This window comes from Microtus oregoni, unplaced genomic scaffold (assembly GCF_018167655.1).
Source record: "Microtus oregoni isolate MIOR12 unplaced genomic scaffold, Mior012 000025F_ref0000491, whole genome shotgun sequence".
Taxonomy (NCBI): domain Eukaryota; kingdom Metazoa; phylum Chordata; class Mammalia; order Rodentia; family Cricetidae; genus Microtus; species Microtus oregoni.
This window is the reverse complement of record NW_024543084.1, coordinates 30,588,938-30,603,440: the sequence shown is the minus strand read 5'-3', so window position 1 is coordinate 30,603,440 and position 14,503 is coordinate 30,588,938. Positions and strand designations below refer to the sequence as shown.

Sequence of the window (14,503 nt, the reverse complement as noted above, 5' to 3'; positions counted from 1 at the left end):
TTTTTCCAAATTACTTTAAATATAAAATATTTTTAAAAATTTTTTTAAATTCCTGTATGCTGAACTTATCAAATTACTCTATTTCATCTAAACTTTTTAATTTTGGAGTTGTCTCAGTGATATTATCATTTCATCACATGAAGCTTTCATTTTAATTTTATTATGGCACATAAAATTTCATATATTTTCTGTTATTGACAAAATAATATTATTTTTTCTGTAATCATATTTAACTAGATATTTCATTTCAATGCTGACAAATGTATGAACCATGAGGTTCCAAATTATAATTGTAATTTCTTCAGTGTTTGAGTATGTGGAATGACATTAGTCACTGGGTTTTAAACGTTCATTATATGTCAATAATATCCTATTTTGTCCTCGACTCGCAATGTTTTTAAAAAGAACTGTGTTAAATCTCTTTCTTATCATAATGTTATGATTATATGATCTCTCCATCTGTTTATGGTGAAAAGGATTGTTATCAAATTTCTAGAAATAAGATCACTCATATATATGTTTCTTCAATAATTTATATTACTTGCAAGGATCTTTCTTGGGCCATTGGATATTAAACTTTTTAAACACAGCAATACATTCTATTTACTAGTTTTTTAGATTTTCATCAAATAATTAAAATTAATCTTTTATTGTTTGGAATTTATTAGGTTTAAAATGAAAGTTCTTCCTCTCTTCTTAAAATTAGGTTAATTGTCAATGTTCTTTTATGTTCTTGACTATTTTACATTTCTGTGTAAATATCTACTATTTAAACTAGGGTTCAGAATAATTTTTCTCAGAATCATTTTAGTCTAGGTTCCCCCCTCCTGTAAAATAGAATTTGATCATCTTTCCAAAATATTCATTAATAATTGATATATTTCTAGTTTTCTGATTGTTAGTATCTAAAGCTTTTTTTGCTGGAATTTAGTATTTCATTGCAGACTATCTCCTATCTTAAATGTTTCAGACATTTGACACAGTTTCAATGATAAACTCTTCTTTTGTAACTGGTTGTCTTTCAGTATTTACCATGTATACTACTCCCTCTTCTTTGTAACTAAGGGGTTTATTTGCTTTGTTGAAACCTTCACAGCAGTTTCAACCTTTAAACTTTTTTATTCTCTCTAGCTTTAAAAAGTTTCTGCTTTGATTTATGTTAATTTCATCTTCTAGCAGTCTTAGTAACTTCTTTTTATGTCAATGATTTACTTCTGAGTCTTGTATTTATATACTGTTGTATTTTGTAATGAAAGACAGACACATTTATGTTTACCTATGTTTGGCTCTTGCTTCATGGGTTTTAGGGTGACGTCTTTTTCTTTCCAGTTGGTCCTCTGTCTGCACATCTCATATAGGCAGGTTCAACCAATCTTGAATTGAAAACACTTGAAGAATGGGTTTGTTCTGTACATGTGCAGAATTCTCATTTCTTGTGGTTCCTGGTTATTGGTGTTTGCTTATTTGACTTATCTCCCATTCTCAGTTACTGAATTCATCGATACATATTGTTATTTTTAAAAATAATTTCACTGGAGTAGTCTAGATATTGCTGTTTTTATTTTTTCTTCCTTACTTCCTCCCTCCCTTTCTTACTTCCTTTCTCCCTTCCTTCTTTCCTTTCTTTTTTTTTTTAAATCAAGACATGTTTCTCTGTGTAGCCCTGGCTGTCCAGAAACTTGCATTGTAGACCAGGCTGCCTGCCTCTGCCTTCTGAGTGCTGGGATTAAAGGTGTGTGCCACCACTGCCTGACATTTCTTATTATCCCCTAAAGGACACATTTATGTAATATTAGGCATTATCAATATCTTAAAGACTTTGTAATGGGTATAGAAATATGTACATAGATTATATAAAAATATTAAGCTATTCTATACAAAGGAATTTGGTAAATGATGTATGTTATGGGAAATAGTTCCTTTAAGATTTTGTTTTGTTTTTTATACAGAAGTTATATAGGATAGTATTTTAATTTGAAGTACGTTAAGATTACTTAATGTTATCTAAAATTATATAGAATATAACCAGAGAAATTGGCAGAATAGATGTCATAAAAGAATGTTCTAAGATGATGACCAGTAGGTAAGAGTGCTTGCTGCACACACACCAACTGAGCTCCTACCCCAGCACCTGTGGTGAAAGCTAGGTGCGGCCATACTTGCACATATAACACCAGCACTACTGGGACCAAAGTTAGGAAGAGAGATAGGCCTGCTGACTGCCAGCCTAGGTCCACGTTCATTAACAGACCTTGTCTGAAGGGAATAAAGTTAAGTGTGAGAGAATAGGGCATCCAGCATCTTCTCATCCTCTGAAAGATGCATATTCATGTCTTCACTAAACCACACACACATGTGCACATGCACACTGTTGCACATACCAGGAATAATTCTATACTACTTTTACTTTTAAACTGAGACATTTTGCTACTTATGCGTCCACCCATGATTTTTGGTTTTGAGGTCAGCATGTTGAATGTAGTTTGTTGGGAAGATGGCACAAAAAAAAACCATTATATTTAAAGCATTGACTTCCTCATGGAAGCATCACTTGCAGCCCTCTGTACATGTTCTCATTATGTATGCTGGCTTCTGCTTGGGCTTAGGTTTAGTAAATACTGCACAAATCGTTGATCATTATTTACTCTCTACTTTGTCTTTCTGGTTTTTAGATTGCTCAGTTGTAATTCATTTGGGGGTACAGGTTAAATAATTCTTTTCAGGATCTCTGTATCCTCAAAGGTCTTCTTTAACTCCTGGAGATGATTGACAGTTTATCAGGCTATCTGGCTAGAATTTTTGTATTTTTACTGTCTCTAGGTGTTTTTTTACCTTCATCAATGCAGGGAAGAAATCATTTGTGAATTGATTTTTTTCTTGCATACAGTTCAGTTTTGTGTTTGAAATAGTGTCATATTTCTTTCTGTCCTGGGAGTTTAGGGGTTTTATCTAAGTGTCTCATGATTTTACCCCTTGTATCCTTCTCGTTTATAAAAATATTTCTTCTATTTGAGAATATTTTCATTTCAACACTAAAGTAGATCTCAACAGGCTCCCATACTCTCTTTAAATTCGCCCACTAAATCACTGTATAAATCTTGATTTACAGAATTATTTTGACTATTATTTATTTTGTTCAGGAAGACTTTTTCATTGGATTTACATACACACACATGCATGCAGAAACACACACACACACACACACACACACTCAAAGGCTATATGTTCTCCTCTCTACTGGTTCTTAGCCATTAGTGTTAGCTGTGACTTATATTTTAGTCTCAGTTACTAAATTCATTTAGATATAATGTTATGTATTAAAGAATGATCTCTGTTGCTATAGTCTAAATGACAAGAATTTTACCTGCAATAGAACCTTGTTATTTGTAAAATCCTATCCCTTAATATGCAAAGGCTAGTCTCCTGGTGTGCCAGCTTTCTGTTATTGTGATAAATACAGGAGATTTCCCCATATAAAAGGAAAAGAATTATTTTGTCTTACTCACAGAAGTATCTAAACTTTTTGTAATGTATGTTCAAATGTGCTGGTCACATTCTTACCCTTCTTGGGATGCTTGTGGCCCATGGTGTGGGTTACATCTTGGACATTTGTTTATAGGTTCCAATCCATGGTTAACTCATTGTACTGCCTTTGGACTTATAGAAAACAGCGTATCACATTGGACAGTTAAAGATAGTCACCTAATGGCTAGGATGTCAAAGAGAAATGAAGAAAAGAGAAGATAGGCCCCAGAATTGCCTGAAAGGGGCCTACCTTAAGGTCCTCTCAGTTCCCCCTCCTCAGGGTTCCACTATCCTCCAGTTCTAATCTTGGGACCTAACCTTTAAGACATGGACCTGTTTGGCAACTTCCAGATCCCGACAGCAGCACAAATTCCCAATCTGTTATTGAGAAATCTTTTCTTGAGAACTCCAACCAACATTTCACACTTTCTAGAACTTGGCTCAGAAAAAGTAGAGAATAGAAAAGGAACAAATTATATTTAGGAGCTCTCTCTCTCCAGAACTTTCTTCCCAATATCATGAAGAATTGAATATGTATGTATTCCTCAGCATATACAGACATACAACATCTCCACTAATGCTTCGATGTTTGTCTCTTAGACACTATGATTATTAAGATATTACCAGTTATCAATGCTTATTTTTTTCTATAGATATATTTTCTTGGTGTTTTTTGATGTTCTAGTGATGTACAAATTTTCACCCTTCAGTTTTTGTTTGATTCTAACTATGAAGTTCCTATTTTCTATGATGATCAGAAGACTCTTGGTTTGTTCAAAGGAATGCAAGCTAGGAAACCTACATTTGTTGTTAAGTTGCTCTCTGCATGTTGTGGGCAGCCTTGTCCCTTTCCTTTAAGTGCTGTATCACTCCTATGACTTAATCTCCTTCAGATTCTTCTCATTCAAATAGTATTTGTTCCTTAGTCCTCTGATGTCATGTTCTGCAATGCCTATCTTCTTGGAGGAAGTTTCATACAGTAGTGTTGCTTGAGGCATGTCGTATGGCAGAGGATGCTAAAATTAGTTTCTCTATGAGTAAATTCTAGGGCATTATAAATTTTTTTTTAATTCCAAGAGAAACTGAGTCAAATACTTAGCTTGATGAAAATAGTAGCATTTTTTGGCTTTTCATTGTTTTGCTTCCATCTAAAATATCACCTTGCTTACAATAGATGCCAGAAAATATTTGTTGAATAGTAAACTGGATTTAGTGATTCCCAATTAGGCACAGGGGTGTGTGGAAACTCTGATAGGGATTTTCTGTCACTGCATAAAGAACAAGCTGTGTTTACATTGTTCCTTGTATACGAAGTTGCCTTATACATTTATTTTAGAATGAAAATGCCTAGAGAATTGGAACAGAAAGTAATTGGACATAAGAGGTTGGTACATTGCTTATCTGACATTTGACCTTTTCATTCTCAATGACTGTTTTATAAATTTACATAAAATTTGCATATTTATTTGTTATTTTCATTCTAGGATATGAATGTGACCCAGGCAGAGAGAGCATCAAGCATATTCACAAAACTCATTACCTCATTCATATCTTTGTCTTCTTTTTCATAGCAAGGGATTTCATTGTTAGGTGAACACAAGCAATCTGAATTAGCTAAATAAATAATCTGAACTAAAAGGAAAATATAATTCTTTTAGGCATAGGGCTAGGAGTGTAGCTCAGCGCAGAACAGTTGTGTAATATGCTGGAGGCTCTGGACTTAGCCTCTGCCACCCCAAAATAAAACAAAAAACAAAGGAATAAACGTGAGGCAGACTTTTAGGAATGTGACATTTTGTCATGTTATTTCCTTATACTAGATATTTATCAGCAATGTTTTAAAACATCTATTTTTAACAACACATGAATTTTATTAAAATTTACTACTAAAATTGATAATGCAGAACACATCTCCCACGTTTAAGGGAGTAAAAGTTTATTTTGAGACACACACCATAGACTCAGAAACATGGACACAAGTTACAATGAAAAACATGTGCCACTGTGGAAGTAGTTTAATGAGCTTTTTATAGTATAAAATGAAAGTCATAAGTTAAGGCATTTGCCAAATATATTGGTGGCAACATCAAGTATACAGGCCATTTAAAAGTGAAGATCTGAGCTGAGGGTTTCAGATCCTCTGAGGTGGCATTCTTAGCTTTTAAGTTAGTAGAAACTAGTAGTCTCCTAAGAATAATATCCATTGGTTTAACCTAATAGATAAAAATGATGCTGGATTCAGAGGAGGGCAATAATTAGGTATTAAGAGCAATAAAAATATTGTTCAAAAATAGTTTTGGCTTTGAATTTGCATCATTCCAAGTCTCAAAATAAGAGACTACTATATGTACCAGACGCATGGAGATAAACATACACAAAAAATAAAATATTTAAAATGAGTAAGTTAACCAATCTAAATCATACCTATTCACGGTATTCTAAATATTAGACACTGAGAGATCCCAAACACAGTGTTGTGATTTTGTCTATAATAACATTGTATCATGAATGCTTGGATCTATTATGTAGGTGAAAACAATCTGGAATTGAGCAGGTCTGGGTCTGGATGTGTTATTGACTGCTAAGATCTTGAATTCTATTTTTTACACTGTCTATTAAGTGCCTAATTGATGCAGTATGACAAATATGCAAACTGGAATCTCCCTCAATCATAATCTATGTGAAATCTTACACCCTTGCTCCAGTGTTCTTCCTTGATCACAGTCAATACAACCCAAAGCCCACCTACTTTCAACAGGCTCTTCTATTTTATTAGCTGGCTGTTTCTTCAAGAAGAAATAGCTGGTTGTCACCCAGTTTTCACAGTTCCTTCTTAAAGAAAATGCATACAGCTTGATTGTAGCTTTTTCCCTTGTTCTCAAGTGACCAAGTCCTTAGGTTTTTATCCATGAGACAAAGCAATTTCTGCATGACATTTAAGGTATCCCCTGTTAAAAGTTTGGTTGTTTTTTGAAGAATTACCCTCTTATCTTGTTCCTGGAAATGATATGATAAAAGTGCCTCCAAGAATGGCTGTGAGCAGAAACCATAAGTAGCTATCTACCAGTTAGCTTCCTGGAATCTTTCAATGGCAAGGAAAATATACTTCTGCCTTTTCAAGCAGCAACTGATTTGGATTTTGTTGTACGACAGAGCAGAATATGATTGGCACGTTCTGTAAGCTGAAGTGAAGGGTTTTGCATAATTGAACAAGAAGATGATACAGAGTCATGTGAACCTGTTAGTGATAATTTGCACATGATACCATTTATGATAAAGTCACTTGCTTATCTTGTAGTAAAAATCTGTTCATTTTAGCTTTATTACTTTGCCAGAAAATGATATTAGAAAATAATCTTCTGGGCATTTATCTACTAAAAGGAAAGCAAATGAGGCATGATAAAGTGATTCTTAGTTTAGAGGTTTTTTTTAAGGAAAAGATATAGTTTTTTGATTACTCTAGATATTAGCATCATTTACTTTTTAATTAAATTAATTGGAAAACAAATTAAGATAGAGACAGTATCTCCTGTATCCCAGACTGGACTTGAACTTGTAGCTGAAGATGACCTTGAACGTTTGATCTTTCTGTTCCACTTCTCCAGTACTAGGCTACCACATAGAGTTTTATGCAATGCTGGAGACTGACCCAAAGCTTATTTATGCATGCCAGGAAAATTAACTACTGAACTACATCTCCAGTCCCTAACTTTGGAAATTAGCATTTCTTGTCATTGTTGTTTTAATAGATAAGTATAGAATTGAGATAGTCAAAGACATATTTTAGACAAGTTTTGTTACTACTTTTCTAACTTCACTTTTAAAATTAGCATGCTCTAATATTCCTTCTAACCTCATTCATTTTTGTTTCTCAACATGATTAACTGAAATCCAAATACTTGCTTGTTAGTGAGAAAAGATCTTGCACTGTTCCATGTAGTTGCTGGGGCTACCTACTTTTTCCTACCTATTACCTCTATCTACCCACTACCTTTGACAGTGCTCTAAACTCTGACCTGATTACTTTTGTATGACATGCTTTATTATGGATAAGATAGTTAGCCCCAAATCACTAGACCTGGCTGTAGTAATATGAACAGGCTGCATTCCTGGCCACTTGGCCAGTTTAGACCCCGAAATAATTACACAGAAACTGTATTCATTTAAACACTGCCTGGCCCATTAGTTCTAACCTCTTATTGGCTAACTTTTACATATTCGTTTAAGCCATTTCCATTAATGTGTATCGTCACTTGACTGTGGCTTACTGGCATCCATCTCAGAGAGGAGAGCCATGGCATCTGCCACGCTGCCTTCTTCCTCCCAGAATTCTGTTCTGTCTACCACGCCCATCTAAGGGCTGTCCTATCAAAAGGCCAAGGAAGTTTTCTTTATTCAACCAATGAAAACAACACATAGAAAGAAGACCCTCCTATACCACCTGGTTTCTAGTATTTATTCTGTCTAGTCTGGTGAGCAATCTTGAATGATAATAACTACTATAAATTTTGAGCATTCATATAGTCCAGGCACATGTCTTGATTTGAAAATATCCAGTTTATAGATGCTATTTTCAAACTTTGATCTCAGGCCACGTAAACATTATTATTATGTACCTTTAAAACAAGGGTAAAACTTAAGACAATCTTTTGATTCATGCTTCAGATAGACTGATTAAATGATTAAATGGATTATTATTAGGTATAACATAGTTGCAGTTTATAAGGATTATCTATACTTATCTCAGAATTTCTCAATATGTTTATCTTATTGTTTATATCTGATAAGCTGTAAAATAGCTTGAGACCTTCAGCTTTCTGAAGAGGTCAATATTTGGCTTGGGGGCAGTTATAGTTCGAATGACACATAAAACCTAAATGTTAGGCATTTGTTTCCATATTTCTTTTCTTTCTTTTTAGTGTGACTTTGACAAGTTGGAACATTTACCACCCTTTCTTAGGGTAAGGTAGTTGGCTGAATCCTAATGAGGTAGAAGACAGTTTTACGCTTAGGAGTGACATTTGCCTTGTAGAATTAGAAAACTTTCATATGAAAATTGCCCACTGGTGCATTTAAGTTCCAAAAGTGGGCCATGTTTTTATGGTGCTTTGCTTGCCATTGTATTCAGGCAATAATGAGTATTTTGCTCTGCCTCTGCATTTTCCACAACATGGCATTGTAATTGAAAGTCAAAGGTCTGTATAATTGTTTTAAAGGTTAAATTAACTTGAAACTGAAGAAAACTAAAGTTGTCATTGCTGTTTTCTTGGCACCATTCACTTGGTTTTAAATGGAATCAGAATGTTTCATGGAGCATAAGTATGTTTAGTGTTTCTTGCATGAAATGTAGCTTGGCCATCATTCTTCATATTCTGCAACACTCAAACTGAGGAATGCTTTTCTCTGTATTATTCATGTGCTTTGTTTAATATTATTTTGGTGAGTGACTTTTTAAATCATTTCTGGATCTTGAGTTCTCACAATTGTAAGTAAAAGTGAGCATATTTAAAATATAAATGTTTTGTTTTTCTTTTTTTGGTTGAAAGATGCACAAAGAGAGTAATTTTCAGTGAACTTAATATAAAAGAATAAATCCAGTCATGTTGTAGATGTAATAACTATGACATCTGGCATAAGTTGAGATTTAATACACATTAAATATGTGTGTGTGAGAGAGAGAGATATGAAAAGATGGAAAAGAAAGAAAAGAGCTAAATTTAACAAGTTACTAGCAAAGGACTAGCATCTATTTTATTAAAAATGTGCACAATTTAGTAATAATGTCCTTATAACTATATATTGTTTTTGAATGCGGTATTCAAATTCATATTATTAGTCTTAGCTTGATTTGATTTATGTGGGGTCAAATCTGTGTCCATTCAATTATGTGTTTGTTGATTTGCTAAGTTTTGATTATGTTCCTAAAAATGATTTTTCTGTCTGGAAAACAGAGAATTATATAAAATGAACACTAACCAGGGTTTTGGGTTAAGAATTTCACTGTTTTATTTTACTTAAACTGTTTTCCACACTGTGCAAACCATTGGTTTTATAGAATTCTCTTAAGCTTAATTTAATTGCTTACAGCATCACATGGACCTAACTAGCATTTACAATTAAAGATATATAGTAATATTTGATAAACTCTTTAAAATCTAAAGTTGAATAGTTAAATAGAATAATATTCCTTTATAATCCAAAGTTTCAGAAGCCTGTGTTCAAATGCAATTCAAGAATAGTACGTGACCCAAAAAGATGAACATGGGATGTACTCACTCATAATTGGTTTCTAGCCATAAATAAGGGTCACGGAGTCTACAATTGGTGAACCTAAAGAAGCTGAGTAAGAAGGTGAACCCAAGGAAAAACATATAGTTACCCTCTTGCCTATGGGAAGTAGACAAAATTGCCGGGGAGAAAATTGGGATCTTGGGGGTGGGGTGGGATGGGGGTAAGGGGAGAAGGGGAAAGAAAAGGGAGAAGGGGAGGATGGGGGGAACTTGGGGAAAAAGGATGATTGGGATAAAGGAAGGTTGGATAGGGGAGCATGGAAGCACAATTCTTAGTTAAGGGAGCCACCTTAGGGTTGGCAAGAGACTTGAACCTAGAGTGGCTCCCAGGTGCCCAAGCCGAGGTCCCCAGTTAGTTCCTTGGGCAGCTGAGGATAGGGAACCTGAAATGACCCTATCCTATAGCAATACTGACGAATATCTTGCATATCATCATGGAACCTTCATCTGGTGATGGATGGAGATAGAGACAGAGACCCACACTGGAGCACTGGACTGAGCTCCCAAGGTCCCAATGAGGAGCAGAAGGAGGGTGAACATGAGCAAAGAAGTAAGGACCACGAGGGGTGCACCCACCCACTGAGACAGTGGAGCTGAGCTATTGGGAGCTCACCAAGGCCAGCTGGACTGTGACTGAAAATGCTTGGGATAGGGCCGGACTCTCTGAACATGGCGAACAATGAGGGCTGATGAGAAGCCAAGGACAATGGCATGGGGTTTTGATCCTACTTAATGTGCTGGCTTTGTGGGAGCCTAGCCAGTTTGGAGGTTCACCTTCCTAGATATGGACGGAGAGGGGAGGACCTAGGACTTACCACAGGGCAGGGAACCCTGACTGCTCTTTGGACTGGAGAGGGAGAGGGAGAGGAGTGGGGGGAGGGGGAGAAGGGTGGGGGGGGCAGGGAGAAGGGTGGGAGGAGGGGGAGGGAAATGGGAGGCTGGGAGGAGGCAGAAACTTGTTTTTTTTTCCTTTTCTCAATAAAAAAAAAGAATAGTACATGAAAAATTTTAGAAATAAGACATTAATAAGCTTTAAACCTTATGAGAACGTCTTCTATCATTTGTTCTGCTTCCTCTTGGAAGTATGAGTGATTGCTCTGTTCCAGGTATCCGTGTTGTATAGTTACCCACCCAGTACTCACTTAGTAGCCTTTCTGGTTGTCAGATGGAGTGTTGCAGGCAATTGTGTTCGACCAAGCTTTTTGTTATTTAATAACGGCCTCAAAAGCAGTAGTGCTGCAAAGAGAAGCTGCAGAGTGAAAAGCTGAAAGTCTCCATTAAGGAAAGGTAAATAGTATGCTAAGTTTCTCAGATCTATGGTAAGAAGAAAAAAGAAAAACCACTCGCTTGTGCACATTCTCTCTCTCTCTCTCTCTCTCTCTCTCTCTCTCTCTCTCTCTTTCACACACACACACACACACACACACACACACACACACACACACTACACACCCCAATTTGCTATGCACTTCCAGGCATTTAGTGGTGGTCTTGGACTGTCTCTCTTGTGGGTAAGCAAAAAGATGACTCTATAGACAAAAGTGCATAGTTTCTCTAGTCTCAATGAAATCTCTGATGAAAAAATTTATCCATTTGAAAAAAGACCAGAAAATGCTCCAGGCAGCTTGTGATAGAGAAAACTCAACAGAGCCTGCCGAAAGAGCATAGATGAAGCTCCTCCTGCAAAGTGGGAGGATTTTCACTTTATCATTGGCGCAATGAAGGACTTGAAGCTGAGTGTCAGGATCGGGATCTGATCTCTTTATTGGAGCACTCCCCTCTGGCATTTGTGTAGAAGATGAATTACAGATATGCAGCTGTAGCTAGAAGGCTGTGTTCTTCTAGACAGAAGAAAATGAAAATTAAAGTTAGGGCAGATTGGTAAGGATACAAAAGAAGTCATGGGTTTTGGAATTGCTTATGAGAAAAATCCGTCAGATGTTGATGGGTTACTGAATGTGGGAGGGGACAAAAACTTCGTATTGACCAGAAAATGGCTGGGATTGGCAGTGGATAGATTTTTAACACACTAATTACAAAATCTAGGTGCAGAAATATTTAGAGAAGATGATGCATTCAGTTATCCAAAGGTTTTGTTTTATTTTAAAATGCACATGATTTTGCAGAAGAAATTTGTTAATCTTTAATAGCTATGTAAAGTTCGCTATATTGTTACATAGGGCAAGAGGAAGGAGAAGAGCTGGGGCAGAGAACAAACTTACTTCACTGCATGGTCTGGTGTGTCTCAACCTTTTTCCCTTGTATTCTTTGAAATGGGGACTGTGAAGACAGTTACATATTCATCCCTGAAGCGAACTGAAGTCTTTGTTTCAGCCTGTTGTGAACTTTGATATTAAGAAGCTTTCCTGTCCACATTATGACCTCTCAGGGAGTCTGGTGAGGCTGACAGTCACTACAAATGCACACTGGCTTTGAATCAGCTATATTTTACTAGTGAGAGTCTATCAGATGGAGAAAAGGTGTTCTTAATGTCATTTGTCTTGAAGGTGTAGGGTCGTATTTTCAAAGAAGTCTTAGTGGGTGAACCTTAGAACTGCTTTTTGTTCTAACTAAAGCTCATAGAGTTGAGGGTCATGGATCATACAGAAGGCTCACTGTGAAACCCAATACATCTATTCCTCTATTGTAAAATATTCTCTTGAAGACACTAAAGTTCATTGATAATTTTTCTCCTTTCTCATGAGGAAGCACTGGAAAAGATATCATGTTATTAAAAACTTTCACTTTCTGTAATAACTAGCTTTTTAAACTTAAATTAGATATTTGCAGTTACTAGAAAAATGTAACTTAAGATAAGGGTGGATAGAGGGGGCCTGGATTTGATTAGGGCATACTGCATTCATGTATTGAATTTGTACTCTAACTTACACTAGCCTCTGAGTAAAAATAAGATACTCAAGTAAATTACAAAGAAAACAGTCCCCCAGTACAGACAATTTTTTATTGATTGTGCCATGTTGAACTCTAAGGATAATCTTATTAGGATATTCTCAGTATGATTTACTCACTGTCACAAAACTTCAGAAAATTCCTGTATCCTGTATGTCAAAGATTTCTAGACCTCATTCAACTGAAAGCTTGACATAAATTTTGGGACTCACAAAAAAATAATACTATCTCTTCTGGTAAAGGCATCAGCAGAGACAATAATGGATGTAATTACTGTGTAGAGAAAGGGAGCTGAATATATGATGTTATGAATTTTCTTTGAAAATGGAGATTAAGGGCAAAAGGAAAGTCTAAAATCAAAGATAGACAGGAATTATTGATGAGAGCATTTATGGGAAAGCCACATGTGCTTCTCCATCCAAGGGACACTTTGTGATCCTGGGCATCAAGTTGTTTGGTGCCCCTATTATTTGATATGTGTATAGCACAACACATCCCTCTAGTCATTCATCTGTACATGTACAAATAAACACACCTCTTACATAAAATATTGAACCATAGCAATTCTTCGGGTGGAGATGTCATCCAAAAGGGTTTGCAAATTCACTCTTACAGATTCTATGTTATCTGATTATGAAGACAGTCCCCCAGAAAGATAATCACCAGGATTAATGTGACTCAAGATGATATTTAGAACCAGATTTTTTTCTTCCCCTGTTTCTTAGCAACCAGGAATGAATTACAGAGATCTCTTCTAAAATGTCTAACTGTTTCTCAAAACTAAACACACAATTTGGGCAGATGGCCAGTTGAGAGGCTTCTTAAAACATTGTTCAATAATTAGCAATCTTTAAGAAATGTATTTTTCTGTGAAATACAGACAGCTGAGGCATTAATTAATTGAATATGTATCCTTTTGGTTCTGAACACAATGTTTAGCCCTACTTATTTACATCAATGAAATTAAAGATGCTTCTGTAATGACATTATCTCTTCTCCAGTGTGTGTTTTTATGACCTTTGTCAAAAATCGGGAGGCCATAGACATGTGACTAATATTTGGTCCTGCTAGTCTACTGAATTTATCTGTGTGTTTGGTTTTGAGCCAGCAACACACTATTTTTATTAATATAACTCAATAATATTACTTTCAATCACATATGGTGTTACCACCACCATTTTTTTCTGCTGAGAATTTTCATGATTATCTAGGGTCCCTTGTGGTTCTGTATAGATTTTAAGATTTTAAAAATTCATGTGAATAGTTGTTTGGAAATTTTGATAAGATTTTTTTTCAGTAATAGGAACAGAACATTGATTCTTGGGCATGATAGCCAATCACTTCACCATTCACACATATCACCAGCCTACTTTGTACTTTTTTATGGGTCCTAGTGATTATTTTTCTTGATTTTATTGAGTTATACATTTTTCTCTGCTCCCCCCACTTCTCTCCCCTCTCCCTCAACCCTCTCCCATGCTCCCAATTTACTCAGAAGATCTTGTCTTTTTCTACTTCCCATGTAGATTAGATCCATGTATGTCTCTCTTAGGGTCCTCATTGTTGTCTAGATTCTCTGAGATTCTAAATTGTAGACTTATTTTCTTTGCTTTGTGTCTAAAGGACACTAATGATATTTATCTTTCTGAGTCTTGATTACCTTGCTCAATATGATATTTTCTAGATCCATCCGTTTTCCTGCAAATTTAAAGATGTCATTTTTTTTTTCTGTTATGTAGTACTTCATTGTGTAAGTTTATCACATTTTTCTTATTCAT

The 14,503-nt window shown here is 35.5% G+C and overlaps 1 protein-coding gene across 4 annotated transcripts in view; it reads left to right on the top strand.

Annotated features, from left to right (window-relative positions):
• Positions 1-14,503, top strand: part of Marchf1 (membrane associated ring-CH-type finger 1) — an 803,748-nt gene that overhangs the window by 57,311 nt on the left and 731,934 nt on the right. The gene's annotated exons all lie outside the window — the stretch shown is intronic.